Here is an 18,854-nt window from a genome sequence, read left to right on the forward strand (position 1 = left end):
ACTTACTAATTATAAAAAAAAGTACGTGTATAAGTAAGTGCATATTATGCATGTTAAATAACAGATATAAAGTAACAACTATAAAGTATAAAAATTGATTGATTTCTTATCGTAAAACAGTTGTAACATAATTAATATAACGTAACTACCGCAATTAATAAGGTATCAATAACCGTAAACTGCAATTATCCAATAACTAATTACGAATGCACGAAAACCCCAATTGAGTACGTAATTATTGAGCTTGACGCCTTTGAAATCATAAAAATACGATTAACGATCACTGCACTGAAACGGAAAACGATTTTTCATAGATTACGTAATCGGTTTCCACGCAGTATTTTAATTTCAGTCGAGCAGAAAATTCTTTTAGCACCTGTACAGACTACGCGACATGAGGTGGCTATCTTTAATAAAAATTCAGTGATATATTTACTGTGCTTCGTTACTTATTTAATAGTTTATTTTCAGCTGAAACGTTCAGAATTTTCCGGGATTCGTTTAATTTTTAATACTAAAACCTTTTTCATATTTAAATGGTGTTGTTTTAACTTTTAAGTAAAATCCGATATTGAAAAGTAAAGTTTATTTTAATACGCTGCATGCGAAGCAAATATATTTGTATACTATTTATATTCCTTATTTTCTGGTTATTGAAATGTGCTATTTATAACATCACCCATTATTTGAATTTGTGAGATAAAGTTTATAGAAAAATGCAGAATTATTTTTACACATACTTCTAGCTATAGAGGCTTAGTAATAGTATTATACTAAGTTTGATCTTGTTAATAAGTTAAGTTAGAAGTTTTAGGACTAGTAGAAGTTGACTAAACACACTAATCAGGAAGTTTGGGATTATAACGAGAATAATAAACATGGGTAGATGGATCTACTTAAGGCATGGGTAAACGGCTCAACTATCAAATTATTACTTGGACGGGTTTCGTTTAACTAACTGTGTTTATTATGTTTTTATACATTTATATATAATAAAGAATCCCGCATTAACGACCTTAAACTTGGTGTCGCGATGGGTTTCACAAATATTTAATGCATGTACAAAGGCACAGGGTCAGTACAAGCACTTGTGGATCACATAAATGTTTGTTCTATGCGGGGTTATAGTTTGGTTTGGTTTGGCTTGGTGACTGACACCTTATACAATTATATATATAACTTTTATACAATTATATCCTTGACGACCTCCGTGGTCGAGTGGCGTACGCACCGGTTTCAAGGTGTCGCTAACTCTGAGGTCCCGGGTTCGATCCCCGGTCGGGTCAATGTAAAAAATCACATTTCTACATTGTCTCGGGTCTGGGTGTTTGTGGTACCTTCTTTGTATCTGAATTCCATAACACAAGTGCTTTGGCAACTTACTTTGGGTTCAGAACAATGAATGTGATGTTGTCCGCATTTAAAAAAAAAAAATCCTTCTATGATTCTTACAAATACTTCTTAGTGACATAACCAAGTGAAATTAGGAACCATTCAATGAGGAAACCTTTAGTAAGCTTGTATGTTATCTAATGGTCATTAAAAGTTTACAAGTCATTGTTGTTTTATGAGTCAGTTTATCATATGTTTGGATTATACAGGAAATTATGAAAGTGATTCTAAGTAACGTTATATCGAGATTCGATTTTTTTTAAACACAGAACTTGTATACTATATTATTTTTTAAGTCACTTGCTTTTTTGCTATAATCAATTGAGACCTTTCCTGGGCTTGAACTTGGGTTATCAAATGTAAAGTTGTATAGGTGTGAAGTTTTGAATAAAAAGTCATTGAAATCTTCCAAGACGTTAAATTTTTAGACATTTAAAGAAATAGCGAGATTTTCTACAAAACCTCAAAACAGCAAACCGTTGAGAATCCGTTAAAGGCTTTATTTTCTACACCCGACTTGATTTTCCGACTGCACAAAGTAGGTGTAATATAAACAAAGGGTTAACGATGAAGGCGCTAGCGGACTCCTACCATCACCGCTTAAAAAGAAACGCTTGCACTAGTGGGAACGAGACAGCCCTATTCGCTGTTTATAATGCCGTCTCACTTGTACAATTGCAACTGGACGTGGCATGCCAGCTGAGTCAGTACTCAAGTGGCACCTAGTTACGGAGCGGCCGGGTATCGCCGACACTACCGCATGCCAGAACTTGCCAGTCCTGTACCGATCAGGAAAAAATATCCCGCTATATCCCACCCTTATTTAGATACACTATTGGTATCCCGAGCTTTACACACAGTACACTTTGTACTTTGATTTTTCGCTTATAGGTTTTATTAGTTTTTTTTTTAATTAGATTTGGTTGGATGATTACAAGATTTAAATGTTGCTTTTAGTATTTTTTTTTATATTAAGAGGCTTACAATACAGAAGTGTAGGCTTAGATTTGAATTCCAATAGCCTAATTTATTTAATTGTGAATAGAGTTAGTTTAAGGTTAAGAAATATATTAGTAATTAGAGATATTATTGTAAATGTTATAAAGCGGTCCAGACAGTTGTTTTGGTAATGATTATGCTATTTTACAAGGCTTTATATTAAAATAAACGTTTATTTCTCTACATGGCTCCCACAAAACCATTTAATTTACATGTGCAATAGATAAAACGTTATATCGTGTAGATATTGTTATTACCTCCAGTGTCTTAATAGTACAATTATTTACATATAAACAACTGTGGTTTCAAATAATGGGCCGAAAAGAGGTCCATGCAATCAGGCCATAATTACAGCTACACAATTCATTTGACCATAAAAAGTTTAACTTTAGAAAGACATTAATAAGGTCGTCGTGTTCGTTATAGATGTAATGTTATGGCTGGAGGCAAATCAGTTTTTTTATTTAGCCATCGAGTTATCAAACATGTGAGGAAAATAGCCGACTTGCAGTACGGCATTCCTCGGCAGCCAAGAGCCAAGTCTCGGTCCGCGCTCGGACCGCCAGTCAGTTCGAAAGTAGACACACGGTCGTGTAGACGCCTCCGCGTAACAAACGCACACGCGCGCTTCGTAAAGGTGGAATTCTAAATTCAAATCTGACATACCGTTGTTTTAACTTTTTATTTCTAAAAAAGTGACCAGTGCTGTGTTTTGAATTTTATTAATTGGATTTAAATCGGCCTGTACATCGGACACCTGAATTGGATACCGATTGCTGTATCGATACTTCGGTACATATTGGATTGTTTATTGTGTAAGTACATTATATGATTATGAACGTTAATTGTTTTAAATTATAGTGCTAGATTTAATAACCGGAGTTTTAGATTTCCAAATATAGATTGTAATTTAGTTTCGAGGATATTTAGTTCGCACGCATCCGCTAGTTGTTCTCGTTTTAGAAGTTTTAGAAACTGAATAACTTTGTATTGAAATTATATTTTGTAAGTTGAAATAGATAAAGAATCGCAATATTTTTCTCTTACATCTTATACCTACCAAAATGACAATCAAAGTTGTAAACAGTAGTTATTTAATCACTGATTTCGACACCAGGTAACGTAACAACCAGGAATTGAAATAACAATACTTTTTAAGTTTATTTATTCTGCAGATTGTATTTTATGTAATACGAATCTTAAAAGTTTTATAATAAATTTCGTTTTTGAATTTTTCCCATTAACATTTTCATAAGATCACGGGGTCAAGAGGTTCAAAGATCGGGTTTCAAAAACATTTAACTAAATACAGAATAAAAAAGCTACGAATAATTTGAAAAACTTCAGCAGAACCTAATCTTAAAATTAAATAGTTGTACATTGACTACTAAAGCTAAAAGGGTTTTTTAGGCATAAGTTATTTTTCTGAAAATCTCACAAAGTATAGAATCTCTTCCTTAATACTTCCATCTTTCAATTAAATCCATGAAGTAATTTGATATCATTGTAAACAATAACAAGATCGATTACAAAATAACTGTTGCTACTACACAAATCGATTAGCAACACTCGTATTATTAACAAATCTTGTTCATCACACGCCCAATTTCACATTTGTTTCGGACGGCGGCCGCTCGTTCCGTGTTATATCATAAACATCTTCTAAAAGCAATAAATCCGTCATGCATTTGTTTTTAAGCTTCCTAAACAATCGGAAACGGATCATCCGTTGTTTCTGTATTACAAACTAAATGGGAAAATTAAACACAATCGTTTGAAGAAGCTAAACATTAAACATTTTGAAAGCGATCTTGTTCCTTGAGTTCACTTTGTACCTAATGTAATATATTTTAGAACTTTTACGCAACTCTACACTGATGAGCTACTTGCCCTTAAAGGACATCTGCATTAGTCCAAAAGATATGGTAGTACTAAGCAGGTTCTCAAATGCCTGCTAAAACATTTAAAAGACGAGAACGTGTTTTTGCGCTCACATCCATTTGCACTCAATCGTAAACAATTTCGCTAACATATTCCGAATCATATTAAAACAGCAGATGATTTCGATAATTCCTTAGATCGTAAAGATTTATTCAAACATCGTGTTAGATATTTTCACTCGATCCTCCGTCGATTTGCATCGGAATCGAATATATTTGCGGAGTCGATTTCACGCTGAGACTCCGGATGCCGGACGGCCTAGATGCGGTTTACATACGCAAGTGCGAAAATTTAAATGACACACGAAACGAATTTATGAGTACAGTGTAGTGATAATGTATTATGAGAGTAGACCGAGATAACGTTCGTCTTGACAGAAGATGTTGCTCGTTCTACCTTTATATTTTGTCAAGACGAACACCATCTCAGTCTGCCCGTGACCATGATTGCAAATGTGTCGAAACGTCTGGAACTAAAATCTAAAATAAACCACTATGAATACAAAAAATGTTTTTTATTGAACCATAATTATGACAACTTTAAGATTTGGACAACGTCAACTCAAACAAATGATGTTAGATAGTAAGTGATCTATTAATTCTTCGAATCTTAAATCATGGTTTACAGAGCTCTCACTATAGTTAAATGTTTAGATTTAAGTTACAAGATGAATAAAATGTCAATATCCTACATCAGACAATGGCACGTTAATAGGTATCGCATAGCAGTATCATCACACCCACCGCGTTTAAGCATCCGTTGTTTTAATACATCTCTCAATCATTACACAATGGATCCTCTAGTACAGAATAATAGGCTATGCAATAATCATCAGTTATTGCCAAAGAGGTAGGCATAGCAATTTGGACCTCCTACAGAGCGAAAATCACAAAGGATTGTGAAATCGTGTAGAATCGGATCTTAACGTATTTAAACAAACTAAATAGATGCATTTTATTTAGTAGTAAAGCATATAATAGAGGATTTGAACACGAAATCTAGTAGATACAGGGAAAACCTGTAATAGACCTAGACACCGGACATCAGAATAGGATAATCTGCATCTGCCACCATGATCTCATCCAAGCCTGATAATATAATCAACGCTTGTTCGTCTGTAATATTAAAGTCCAATAGCCGAACCTTGATATAGTAAGTCATTAGCTAGTTCCACTATAGTATATCCACTTTGTTACCACTACCGGAATTTACTTATTTCTTAGAATGGCTATTACAATCGTATCCATAAAGGGTTTGGATTTTAATACCTTATAAATTCCACAGTTTCACATTTTTAACATCAAACGACGAACGGAGCATGCCTTAAAACAAAATGTCGCCATAATGAAACCATCGACACGATTCCTATTGTTTTGATAATACCAGTCCGCTATCACAATGTATTAAGAAACAGTGATTTCTAAACGCAACATGGTTAAAAGTAAGAATAAAAATAAAAATAACAAAACGGAAGTAAAGCATGTTGCCTTTTCCTAATTTATGTCGAAGCCGGCGCTCAATATTTTCACTTTCCTTCTTGTATTCAACCCTCTTCAAAATTCCTGTGTATATTATGTCTTGAACTATCCAGCAGGAAACATTAAAAGAACAGCTAATCTACCTAAATAAAATTAATTGCAAGTAGTTTCACTTACTATAATTGAAAAATAGCTAAAATTATTTGCCCAATTTTAGAGTCAAAACCCAGCTACACTTCAAAAGTATTAAAAACTACTTAAAACCTTCAAATACCCTGATAATCTTGTACATTATAAAATCTGCCTTTGATAAAATAGAAATTCTTGGCTTAGACAATGTAAGGTAAGGAGAATGCTTTGCTGCCAAGACTTCCGGACATACAAGTAACTTCCTCCGATGTTAATGTTCTTGAGATTTATGTGTTTATGTGCATATTAATAATATAAGGTATAAAGAATGTCGTTCTTTTTAAGTACTCAATAAAAATAGAAAAACTTTTAAGTGAGTTATTGATATTCGTTCCAATACATATTTTGTAGAAAGATCCTTATTCGCCTTAGTGATAAAATAGTTCTTTCAAAGCTGTATAAAGAATTGGCTTTTGAACCCATAGATGTCTTACACAGAAACAATAATGTTTTCTCCAACATTTTATCTATACTAATATATAAAGCTGAAGAGTTTGTTTGTTTGTTTGAACGCGCTAATCTCAGGAACTACTGTTCCAAATTGAAAAATTATTTTTGTGTTGAATAGACCATTAATCGAAGAAGGCTTTAGGCTATAAACCATCACGCTGCGACTAATAGGAGCGGAGGTACAAAAGAAAATGTGAAAAAAAAATAGGGCAGGTATAAATCATAACTTATATCTTCTACCCACGGGGACGAAGTCGCGGGCAACAGCTAGTATATAAGATACTAGCTTAAGCTAAAGTTCAAATAAAATATAAATTAATTTATTGAGCCTTACTTAGGTACTGAGCAGCACTTTTCAAACTATTTGATTACATTGGACAGCAGCATACGCCCATTATACATCGTTTCTAAATTGCTTAGTAACAGTAATCTTCAAAAGCCAAGTAATCAACACCTAACTCTTTGTCAGTTTATAACAGCCATTAAAACTCCTGTTATAATATTTATAGAAGCTTCGAGTTGAGCTCTAACACTATTAATAACTAACTGTAATTAAAGAACTTCATAAACATTCATGATGTATTTAACGCATTCCGTAAAGCTGGCCCTGACGTGTTTAACACCTACATTTTATTCTTTGACACTGACTTATATATGAAACTTTATAATGACTTTACTTAGATATTATATTCTAATCTCTTCATAAACTTTAGGATGTATTTTGAGAATACTTTAAATAAAGAACTTCTTTCCAAAAGTGATATGTAGAATGGATCATGATACCTATCATATTATGACTGAACCGTAAACGCAAAAGAGAGGTGTGTAATAAGTTTAACACTATGTCTGTCTGTCCCACCGTGACTCCTAAACCGATACGGATGCGGTCTTTTTGCTTTGGTGGGCGGATTTTTTTAATTTTTAATCTTACCTGTATGTTCGTATTGTAAAAGAAAATGAAAGATTCTCATGAATTAACCGTCTTCTATTTTCCTTATAAAATATTAAGAGAGATCAAATCGCATTTAAAATTTAACTAAAACTCTGGGTCAAATGACAGTTACAAAATAATGAAATTTCAGAAGATATTTTTGTTACGTCACGACACCTCAAAGCAGTTTCAAGCTTGATTTAACATTTTCCTGCAAAGTCATTACGAAGCGGAATTTTGTAAAATGTTTCTTGTAAAAGTGACGAGTATTTATTTAGAAAGGTGTTTTGCATTGTTAAGAACATTTTCGTTACTGCATTCATTTAGTACTGTTTATGTTAATAGCATTTCAGAAGAATAAACAATATAATGTTGTTACCACTAGGTACTGTATGGGAAAGGCTGGATTCTCAGATAAAGGATTAGAGATAACCTTTTTATAGATTCCACACAAAAAACAACACATGCGCACTATACATAAGGCTCCAGCAGCAGAGCAAGTTCTGGGGTCAACCAAATCAAATTGCAATTTTCGCTCCCCGCGCTTCCCGTGCCTTACTCAAAACTTCGTGAACAAGCACAACAAGAAAATATTTCATGTGCTGAATCTATTACCGGTTTGTCTTTGATAACAGATAGACAATGATGTCCTTACGTGTCCAGCCTCTAGCTAGGTGGCATTTCTACAATCGTTAACCTTAACTGACGCTCTGACGAAATGTATGATATTTTGATAATTTTATTTCGTTTTGATAATTCACGAAGGCTTGTCATCTCCATAAATTCGATTTTCTGGTATGCTAGCATTCTCTGTAACTGCACTGATAATGAAAATATCAGGCCATAAGGTTAATATTCAATACTCAATGTCACAAGTCGCGGTGCAATGTGGCAACACGATTTATGACATTCTGATTGCCTTTAATAATATATTCTGCTTAACAATATTAATAAATCAGTGTGCTTCAGAAAACAGTACATAATAAATGAGTAAATGAATTATGAATAACTGAATATTGTTTCCATAAATATATTCAAGCTTAAATTGATTTATAGTAACAAGGTGGGATATATTTTCGAGTTGATTGCTATAATTAATGAATACCGTTTGATTTTAATTATAGTGGTAGCTCACATCTTCGTTTCGAAGGCGTTTCGGCCTGATTACTAAATCTTGATTTATATTGAAACATTCAAAAAGGTGGAGAGTAGTTTTTAAGAGCTCTTTCCAAATGCTGTTATGCGGTTGCATTTTTCATTTCATTTTCATACTTCGACGAAGCAGCCGCTAAATGTTTTAGCCAAGTTATAACTTCTCTCAATACAATTGTGTTATGTTTTAAATAAATTTGATCTCACATCCTATACGATATAGTTCAGTGGCTTACACAGCAAACGCTGACGTATGTTTTTCACATCGAATACGGCGAGCGAACTGTTTTACCCGCCAAATAAGTACAGATGATTACCTAGAAACTTCACGACTACTAGTTAAAGCACCTGACGTAGGCATAATGGCAGCTAATCTGCTGTGCTACATTTAAATAAAGTCGTTTATATTACGGTTCCAGTATAATCGCTGGCCGTAAGTTTTTGTGCGTGACTTTTTTAGCCGACGTGTTCCACCGCGAGTCAATTGTTTTAGATTCTTATCTTGTATATATCTAGTTTAATCGTTATATTTAATAGACTGTTCCACTAGTTGTCGTGTTCGCCGTTTTGAGATATTATACTCGTAGTTCAGTGTATGTTGCTTACTAGTTTATGACATTGTCTAATCAACAGCTTATTTGCCTATCTGACGAGGCAAGTGGTTTATTAGCTTACATTTTCTGTTTCACAATTTTATGTATGAATTCTATTTAAATTACAAAACTGTTAATTTTGATGTACTAATAAGCCGCTAATAATTTTAATTATTCCAACATCAACATAAACCGATATTAATATTGAATATTAAGCGCATAAACATATTAAACATCCGCAACCGAAATAATTAGTTTGTCAATTATCCGTGGTGTGCAAGTTTCAGTGGTATGCCGCAGTATGCTTCGCTAGGAGCAATTTCTAATTAAGTTATGCGGAACGACGGCTCGTGAACGTATGCGATATATCATGAAAACTGGAAGATTGTTCATACATTCTACCGTAACACACGAATATCGTTTTCTTTGACGTGTTAATAGATAAAACCAAATGTTAAGTGTCACGAATATTTGTGTGTATTGTGACTAATTCGAATCGACTGTCGATTTCAGTGAAGGATTTTTTTCCGTAGTTAAACCTTCGCTGAATATCGTGTGGAATTAAATTGATTTGAATATTTTCGGGATATCGTGCAGTTGCGTGCGTTTGTTTGAATCTTATTCCGTCACTTGTTTTGATCTGATTTCCGGATAGTAGAATTATTATTTGAAGCTTCCCTACTTGTGTTAAATTTAAATAATTTATGCTAGCTTTTGCTTGCTACTTCCTTAGCAGGTATTTCCGTTATTGGTGGAAAATGTAGTCTATCCTTTCTTGGAGTTTAAGAGTTTAACCAGACGAACCACTAAAGGTGTGATAAGAACTCTGTGTATGCTAACTTATACGAAGTACATTTCTAAAAAAAACACTGATATGGTGAATGAAACACGCGAAGCAGATAATGGCTTACACGTTTAGCAAGCTAGGCATGTGCGTAAGTACCTATAAATTACGTGTCTTATCTTAATAGACGAACTTTTATTGAGAAAGTATTCGCGATATGATAAGTCATGTTCACTGCTGCAATACTCTTTGTATACGAGATATTAGGAGTAAAAGTAGAAAATGTATCTACGACGAATGATGAGTCTTACACACATAAAAATGAGTAAGAAATTTTAATGCAATATCTTACGACGAATATATTGTATCCAGCTAAAAACTTCACACAATCCTTAAACATTTACCGAATCTGTTATTCATACTGGCTGAAAACAAAACCTATTAACGAAACATTTTACGTCAAACCTCTTTGACTTCCTATTTCATACAACCTATTAACTCTACATCTGTAAGTTTTCCGTACAATGCCTTTCAAACTCATTGGAAAGTTAACTTTATTTGATTTAACATAGAGGTTATAATAGCATGTTTGTCTGAAATTCAAATTGTGTCACAGTTTCGAGTGTTCGAAATACAAAAGCTTTTTGTTCGAAGTTTACGAGTGTTATGTTATGTTAAGAGCGTTACATTTAGCGTTCATTAACTTGGCATGTGGCTGAAAATGATGTCATCACATGGAACAGTGCAATGCAGTGTTCAAATAAAATGCCAGTTTTGTTACTTCATACTAATATTGTGAGAGTCTGGTGAGTTTTTATGAATGTTTAAAGATATTTGTTATTTTGTGGTATATTTATTACTTGTTTGCTTTTAAACTGCGAGTCAAAATTTGTTATTTTTTACATGAGGTTAGTTGACATCCAGATTTTTACCCCAGGGTGTGGAAAACATTTTCGCAGCCTGAAAAAAAAAAGTAAGTGTAGAATAAAGCTCGTTCGGTTGGTTAATAAGACATGTTTTGCCTAAACTAATTATTTGAAATCCATAGTCAGTTTTAGTACGCCTCTCTTTTTAAACGATCAAGCAAAAGTATCTAATGTCGGTTCCGCAAGAGCACTAATGTATTTTGACAGGGTCACGTTTTACTAACATTAAACTTACTTTCACAAAAGTCAAAAAGTTTCACCAAATTTTTAGCCCAAGACTATTGTAAAATATTTCTTCTCTTATCGTTTTCTTCTGGCGGGAAAATTCATTTACGTTCAGTTATCGAAATAAGCATGATTCAGAATTTGTAACATAAACATAATGTCGACATAAACTTGTTGCTTTTAATAGAAAAGCATATAACTTTGTTATAGTTGCCATGCATTACAACATCATTGAAAATAGTTGAAATTGTGAATTTTGCGTTACAATGGATATAGTGTGGGACTTTTTTTACGATAAAACTTTTTTGGTTTTCGACTTATAAATGCGTAATTTTTATTAACACGTAGTTATTCCTTACCTTAAATATCTTTTTGTTGTTACCTCATAGATACACCAAGAGCCCACTAACTTAAAATCTATTGCAGCTTCAAAAGCAAACCGCTGCTCTACACGGCGAAGAGCGATTGTACGAGATTGTTATAGTCCTTAGAAAATCAGTAAAAATAAACTTCGATATATTCAAATTAAAGTTAACATTGCATGCTATAAGAGATATTTAATGATTTCAAAATCAGGAAGTTTATAACTTTATACAGTACTCTGCGATCATTATACGAAGTATAAAAGAATGACACAGGAAGGAATGAGCGACGACCAAGATGCCTGATAAACTCGTCTCGTATATTTACTACGGATAGATTAAATCTGTAAAAAAACTGCATCTTTCTCTGTACCGTTAAGTAAGACGTCTTTGTACTAATCACAATGTTATGCGAAGAAATTAAAGTACAATATTCTACTCATTAAAATATTGGCATTCGCTCACAGATAATTCTATGTTTAACGTCAAGGTATATTCATTTTGACTAATGTCATTTAAAAGCTAAATAAACTTCACTCAATCCTAAATTATACAACGTACACTAAGATCAATAATCTGATTAACAATATCAGTGAGTCATATCTAAAAAATGGAGTCGTTGAACTTATAAACCAGCAAGCAGGGTTAGGCCGACGTTTAACATCGTTCAATGCATTTTATCGAGACCAGCTGTTTCTAATTAAAGGGCAATCTCTACTTACTTGTTATGCAATTTACAAAAACGCAGCCATTTTGAATTTCTTACTGTCAAAATATAACGACAGATTCGAATTTTAAAACAAATAAATTATAGTGCACATAAAATAAAATCGTTGCTCTTTTGTTCGAAATTGGAACACTTTCAAACTTGTTTTCATTCTTTATTGAAAAACAAACGGCCTACTATTCACGAGGTTCACAATAAAAGTTAGTCCAACTTTGTCCAACTGGCCTCTTTGGACGGTCACGAGTTACTTGTAGTTCTGGCACCTGTACAAGTTGTTTCCATTGAATGTGTTTGAATTAGTTTCAGATGAGTACCTTACGATATGAAAGTTTTTCTTGTCATGTTTAGGCGAAATTGTACAACTAATTATATAGAATTTTATGTGAAGTTTAAAATTGAAGTTTTTAAATTTAGTTTTACCAATAGAATATCTACTGTAAACTGACAACATACTGTTTTTTTTGCTTAATACTCAAAAATACATATTTTCATTTACTGAATAGAAAATATAGATTTGTGTCTTTTGCCCAAACAAGGCATGTATCAGACAAAATTCCTTGAGGTTTATCTAGGTTCAAATACTGGCTTGGCTTATCTTTTAGTTATGTACAACCAATACTTAAAATGTAGTGTACGTTACACAACCATGACACACCTCACAATCTCAAACACCAATATATACGCATACTTCGTAGTATTCGTACTAAGCTCTGCATTACAACCGCTAACGTGTCTTGGCGATTGAATGGACAATGTTCTTGGGTCGTTTTCGCCTCATTATACAATAGAAACGAACTGGGCGTTCACTTGACACAAGTCTGACACCGTTAAGGCATTAGTGTCAGGAAGTGCTAAAACGTACAAGTTGTTAACTGCAGCGGCACGCATTGAATATATTAAAACGCAGTAAGTGCAGGAACGAGTATAAAAATGTATTAATAGTACTAAGTTTAAGTTGTGTTTGACGTAACAAATGGGTGAGGAGAGGTGGGTCCAATTAATTCTTAATTTTTATTTTAAATTTTATTTATAATCAATTAGCCATTAAGCCTAAAATCCTTAAAACCTTACATAGATACATAAAAAAAAATGATTTTTTTTTATGTTTTTATAATTTTAATACCATGATTCACATTCAGAGACATGATCTGACTATGGACAATTTACTGTACTTAGTATTAATACACCAAACGTATAATAATAAAGTCGCTCGAACTTTCAACATTAAAATTATTACCATTTAGGAGCACAGCACAGTATAATAACAACAGGTGTTTCAGAAAACCGAATTATTACAATATGTATGCTGTGGACTTGTGGTAGTACGTTTTGCCTTTATTCGTACCGGTATCGGGCCTCTCAGGTGTATTTTTTGTTTGAGATATCCATTACAAGGTTTTTGTTTCATTGATTGCTTTTTAATGAATGTGTTTCTTTTGCCAGTTCCTTTGGTTGCCAGTTTCGTTTTTTTTAATAATCTTTTGCAACTTTAGCTTGGCAAGCAATGAAATTTGTGAATATTTATATTGTATTAAGTGGTAAAACTGTATTAACTGCAGTTTTTTACATAAATATTTATTTGTGACCTATCGCCGCCACACGAGTAAAGGAATTATCTACAAATTGGCTTGGTTGTTCTTATGTATTTGTTGAGTCAGTTACTATCTGCAGAAAACAGTCTTCTAGGTCAAACGCTACCAAAAAAGTTCACATGTCCACGAATAGCGTGCACTTCACATAAACTACTCATACGGTCGTAACAAGGTAGCATTTAAAGGCATTTATCAATTTATCCGTTGCATAACCGTTTCGCCTGTAACTTGCGCCGATCCGGTAAACCGCGTGTCGAATGTCGCCGGCCGACGATTTGTCGTGCATCGCTTGTCAATAAGCACACGTTAAGTCGATGCATTCGGGTGAGAACATAGTAGGAGTGGAAAGCGGAATCTGCTGCAGTTTTATTTCACGGCGATCAAAAGGCTTGTTTAAGGTTTATCTGCTTGAGGCAAAGATATAGAATTATACAAATTTTGAATTTTCTTTCTTGCTTTTTTAACTTCAATGAAGCTTTATACTATTTTTCAAGTGTTTTTTTAAACGGAACCTTCGTGTTTTAGTCCAACAGCTATCAATGTTTGAATGCAACATGATACAGTTCTAAACTACACTTAAATTAAACCAATTCAGTATTTTTCATAATAACACAGGAATGCTATTGAGATCGCTCCCGCTCGCCGCTCCGCTTATACAATGTCCTTACCCTTACAGCCTTGTCGTACTAACCGGAGACACTTTGATTTCACATTGCAAACGTTTTAATCCCTTAATCGTAGATTGAAGCGTTCTGCGGCGTTTGTGGCAGAGTCAATGGCCGCGTGCCTCGCATTCATTACGCGATAACTCGGCTCCAGCTTAATATCTATTAAGCCTTGTAACTTAGGCAAATTTAATCTATTAAATTGTTATCTATTACAGGCTTGAATATGCTTTTAACGAATAACTTGGTTTTGGAAATTTGCGTATAAACTAATTGTTATTGCAGAAAGCTAGCTGTCCTTGTAAACTCCAGTAGAAATATAATTTGTCTAAAAGAGGTCGATTTTGGCCATGGGCCTCTTCGTAACATGTTTTTTATTATTTTCTCCATCTCTCGAAAATACCGAATTGTGTTTACAAATGTTTCTTTCAATATCGCATATCTACCTTATGTCGTACTCACCTAAAGCAAACAAGCAGTAACAGTATCAATCGTGTTACATAAACTTCTCTTCCGTTGCAATTATCTTGCTAAAAAGATAAAACAAAAAATACGATAATAATAGGAAGTTGTTCATTATACTCTGACTACCTTTCAACAAATTCACCAACACCCGCCTCACATTATTTTACAATCAAAACGTTAGGAATAATTTATTCTTTAAAACTGTACACATTTCGAACAACTTTAAATAGGAGATTTGCTAATCATCACTTATTTTTGTGTTTCCTAGTTAAAAAGTTATTTTTTTTTAAAAAGGTTCTAAGTTTTTGTGCTTTCGGAGGCATATACCTAAAGTATATCGATCTCTGGTACAAATCAAAATTTAGCAAACTGTTGAAGAAAACAGTGAACAGAAATATCATCCAATTTGAACTTGAAGTTTTGAACTGACAGTAATTATACAATTTAATTTGTATATTATAATTATTTGATAACCTTGGGTAAATATAACAATGGGTAATAACGTAATAAACCATTTCGTCGTCTTTTCTTCACGTGGGTCAAAAGTTCAACTAAAACGTTCATGAAAATGTGAATGAACTAAGAGGCGATGCGCGTGCGCACCGACCGTCGTGCGAAAGAGATCATTCGCGAGATAACGACCAAGGTCAAATTACTTATTTCTCATAGTAAGTGTTTAAGATGAGATTTTTTAAAGATACTTTAGTATTAAATTTATTTAATTAATTGAATAGTTTAGCGGGAGGTGACAAAATACATTGGAGTCTATGCGAGAATAGGGGGGGGGAGGGGATTTGTAAAAAATTGTGAGCTGATTGTTAAAGAAAACGACATCATGAAATGAAAATAAATATTTAACAATAAATCAGTATTAGTTTAATAACACTTTGATAGGAATTTGCGGAAACAAATATTCAACCTACTTATTCATTTAAGGTAAAATGAATTAATATCATTCAATAGAAGCTTTACCGTAAAATGACTAAAGCGACCTCTATCGCTAAAGGAGTGAGAGGACCTGAGCTCTACATTCACTCCTTTCTTGGATTGACTAGTTTGGTACGTATCGTATTAGTAGTACCTAGTTAGACAAAATGCACAAAAAGAAAAGTATGTTGTCTAAATATTATGTTGTTATACTTGTTACGTTACAAAAAAAAAGTAAGTAGTAAGAGTTGAAAATTCGTAAATACCAATATAGAGTAAATGAGTTTGCCAATTGTGGAAATCAGGAGTTGTATTCAGGCCTAACACTTGCTGGTACTAAATTCCTCTACACTCTTTTTTTGGATGGAATGGATGGGTTGATCGAACCCACCCATGATTCTTCTTTTTTCCGTCGTGTAGCAGGGCTACGGTAATCCTTTCGGACAATCCCGCTAGAAACTTATCTATACTCCATAAGACACACTTAAATAAAGAACCAACAACTTCAATTCCTTACAAAAAAATCTTTGACCTTGTATAAACAAAACAAACAATTTAAGTCACATCAGCAACTTTCCTACAAAGTAACAACACAGATTTAAAAAGCGTCGAGTGTCCGATCAGAAAGCGGAAAGGTTCTATTCGCGTGTGGGTGTCGAACGTGAGGTTATTGCGTCTTCGTACGTGACTGCATGCGCCTGCGCCGGTCTGCTACACTATACGATACTCCCGAGAGAACCGCTATTTAGGTAACGAGGGCGTTATTTGTTTACAATGATGGTGTTATGAGTGTATTACGTAGGTACTTTTTTAAGTACGAATGTCATTTACATTAAAAACGTAATTAAAACTTATATTTCTAAACTTTTAGCGATCCAGTGTCGCGTTTCCGCAACCTTAACGGTCTTGATTTAGAGGCTTTTAATTTAGGGGGTCTACCACGCAAGCGAGATGTTGCTCTATGTCGTCAGTCTTGTCATGTACATCTTTAACAAACAGTGGTGGTATTTCATTTTACAGGCACTTATTTTCAACGTTTTGGCTCAGCTAAACAAAAACACAAGCCAAATATGTCATAGAAAACAAAATAAGACATGAGATGAAAAGCATGTGACACGATAAAGTTACAAGTATCAAGAATGCCGTCTTTTATCTTTAAAATTATGGCTTTTTGAAATGTAGGACGTGCTAAACTAATAACTAAATTGTTTTTGTCTTCACTTGTCACAGAGGTAAGGTTATCTTACTAAAAACGTGACATTTTACTGAGACCTATTTTGCTTTATTACCTCTTACGTATTTGTACCTAATAACATATACAAAGCTAAGTACACTGCCAAGTAACTTAGTAAGTGTTACAAAGTTATATCTGCTTTGTTGTAAATAAGAGCACAGTAAGAGCCCATTGTACAATATAAAAAAGTCCCGCTCTAAGAAATGGACTTTGCATGGGTTTCAGAGTTTTCAGACATTTAAGATATTTCAATGATAAATCAATGTTACGAAAATCCTACATTTTTAATAAAAACACATACATTATGAGTCATATTACGAACTATACTCAGTCTAATAAGGATCGATGACCGGAGCAGACGTGACTGCGTTTCAATAGCCGACACGAGTCGCAATTATCTGTAATCATGAGCTATCTTAATAACAGAGCATCAATCGATCACGATAGCTCACGGTTAACTCTATGTAGCGTAGATTCATCAAAACACCTAAGGGTTGGTGTTTTATTTTGTTTAAAGAAAACGACTCCCGCAGTAAGGAATTTAATCATTGTGTCACACAATCATCGTCGCGCATAGTAGTTTTTGAGTAGTAACCTGTACAACTCGGCTATCTGTGCAGTCAAATATCGTTGACATTCTACGTGTTGTATGGCAAAACATTAAATATTTGTCTTCCTGGAGCTCACTACTTTCTCGTCAAGTTTAACGCTGTTGCAGTTGAGGAAAAAAGACGCCGCTCTAGGCCATGTAATAATCTCGGAGTTCTGCAGCGCTAATACCATAACTTTAAAAGGTGCCGGTAGGCCCTTTCGTGGCGACGTCGTTGGTGGGTCCCTTGTTGCGTTATACGTTGGCTCGCAGCAGCTAAACGCGTGAGACGTAGCATCGCGTTTAGTTAGTAATTCTTTCACCGAGGAGTTGGGTTTCCATCAGGTTTCACCTGCCATACCAAGTAAGAAGGCTCTCTTGTGACTTACTTACACGCACTTTAAGGTTAAAAGTTAGTGATAATAATTTGAACAAAAATAGTCTTCATTAAGATAACATGTGCCACTTTCTTCATCACAATTGCATTTAAATTCAATAATGTTTTGTAAATTTAAACTGTTAACGATTGTCATCTATTAAGTGTGTTATTTAAACACACTTAAATATTATGTAAAGTTAAAAAGAAGGTCACTTATTGTTATCTGAAAAGAAGTTAAAAGTAATCAAATGAGAGTGGTTTTGTAATCTTTTTACCAACCATTGCATTGTATTATTTAAGCAGGTAATGTGTAAATGCATGGCTTGTAAAAATAATAAAGCTAAAAAATAACTACACAGTGTAAGTTATTTAGAATAAATATTATAACCAAAAAAAGCACATACTTACTAGTTACTTTCGCATAACGGAATATCAAATCACAAGCATAAATACCTGTTACTAAGAACAAGAAAAAAATATGTGTAAACCAGCGCCCGTTGTATGTACCGTATATTTATCTAAACATCTGTATAGCCCGAAGCATCTAACTAAAGCTATGTGCTAGGAAGCGTATAACAGTCTATTTACTTCGTCAAAACTAAGACGTAATCGTTTACTTTTAAAATCTTCGAACCGTTAAATAAATTCCGAATGGACAACCGGCTTAACATTCACTTTTTAATTATAAAAAAGGCCGTCAAATCTATCAACAGCCAATGAAATATAACTTAGGTTATTTAAAAACTGAGGAAATAATATCGAACGGTATTAGATAGATAGCGTGACATAAAATTCCTTACGTATTCGCTTATGTTCGCGTTTTATTGTCAAGGTTTCAACCTTGCAACCATTTA

At 33.7% G+C, this 18,854-nt stretch overlaps 1 protein-coding gene across 1 annotated transcript in view; it reads left to right on the forward strand.

Moving 5' to 3' along the window:
• Positions 1-2,709: 2,709 nt before the first annotated feature.
• The window catches only part of LOC113496235, a 52,423-nt gene continuing 36,278 nt past the window's right edge, over positions 2,710-18,854 (forward strand). Inside the window, exon 1 of the mRNA XM_026875399.1 lies at positions 2,710-3,206. The gene's annotated coding sequence lies outside the window, so the exon portion shown is untranslated. The remainder of the gene's footprint in view (positions 3,207-18,854) is intronic.

Source organism: Trichoplusia ni, chromosome 7 (assembly GCF_003590095.1).
Source record: "Trichoplusia ni isolate ovarian cell line Hi5 chromosome 7, tn1, whole genome shotgun sequence".
Taxonomy (NCBI): domain Eukaryota; kingdom Metazoa; phylum Arthropoda; class Insecta; order Lepidoptera; family Noctuidae; genus Trichoplusia; species Trichoplusia ni.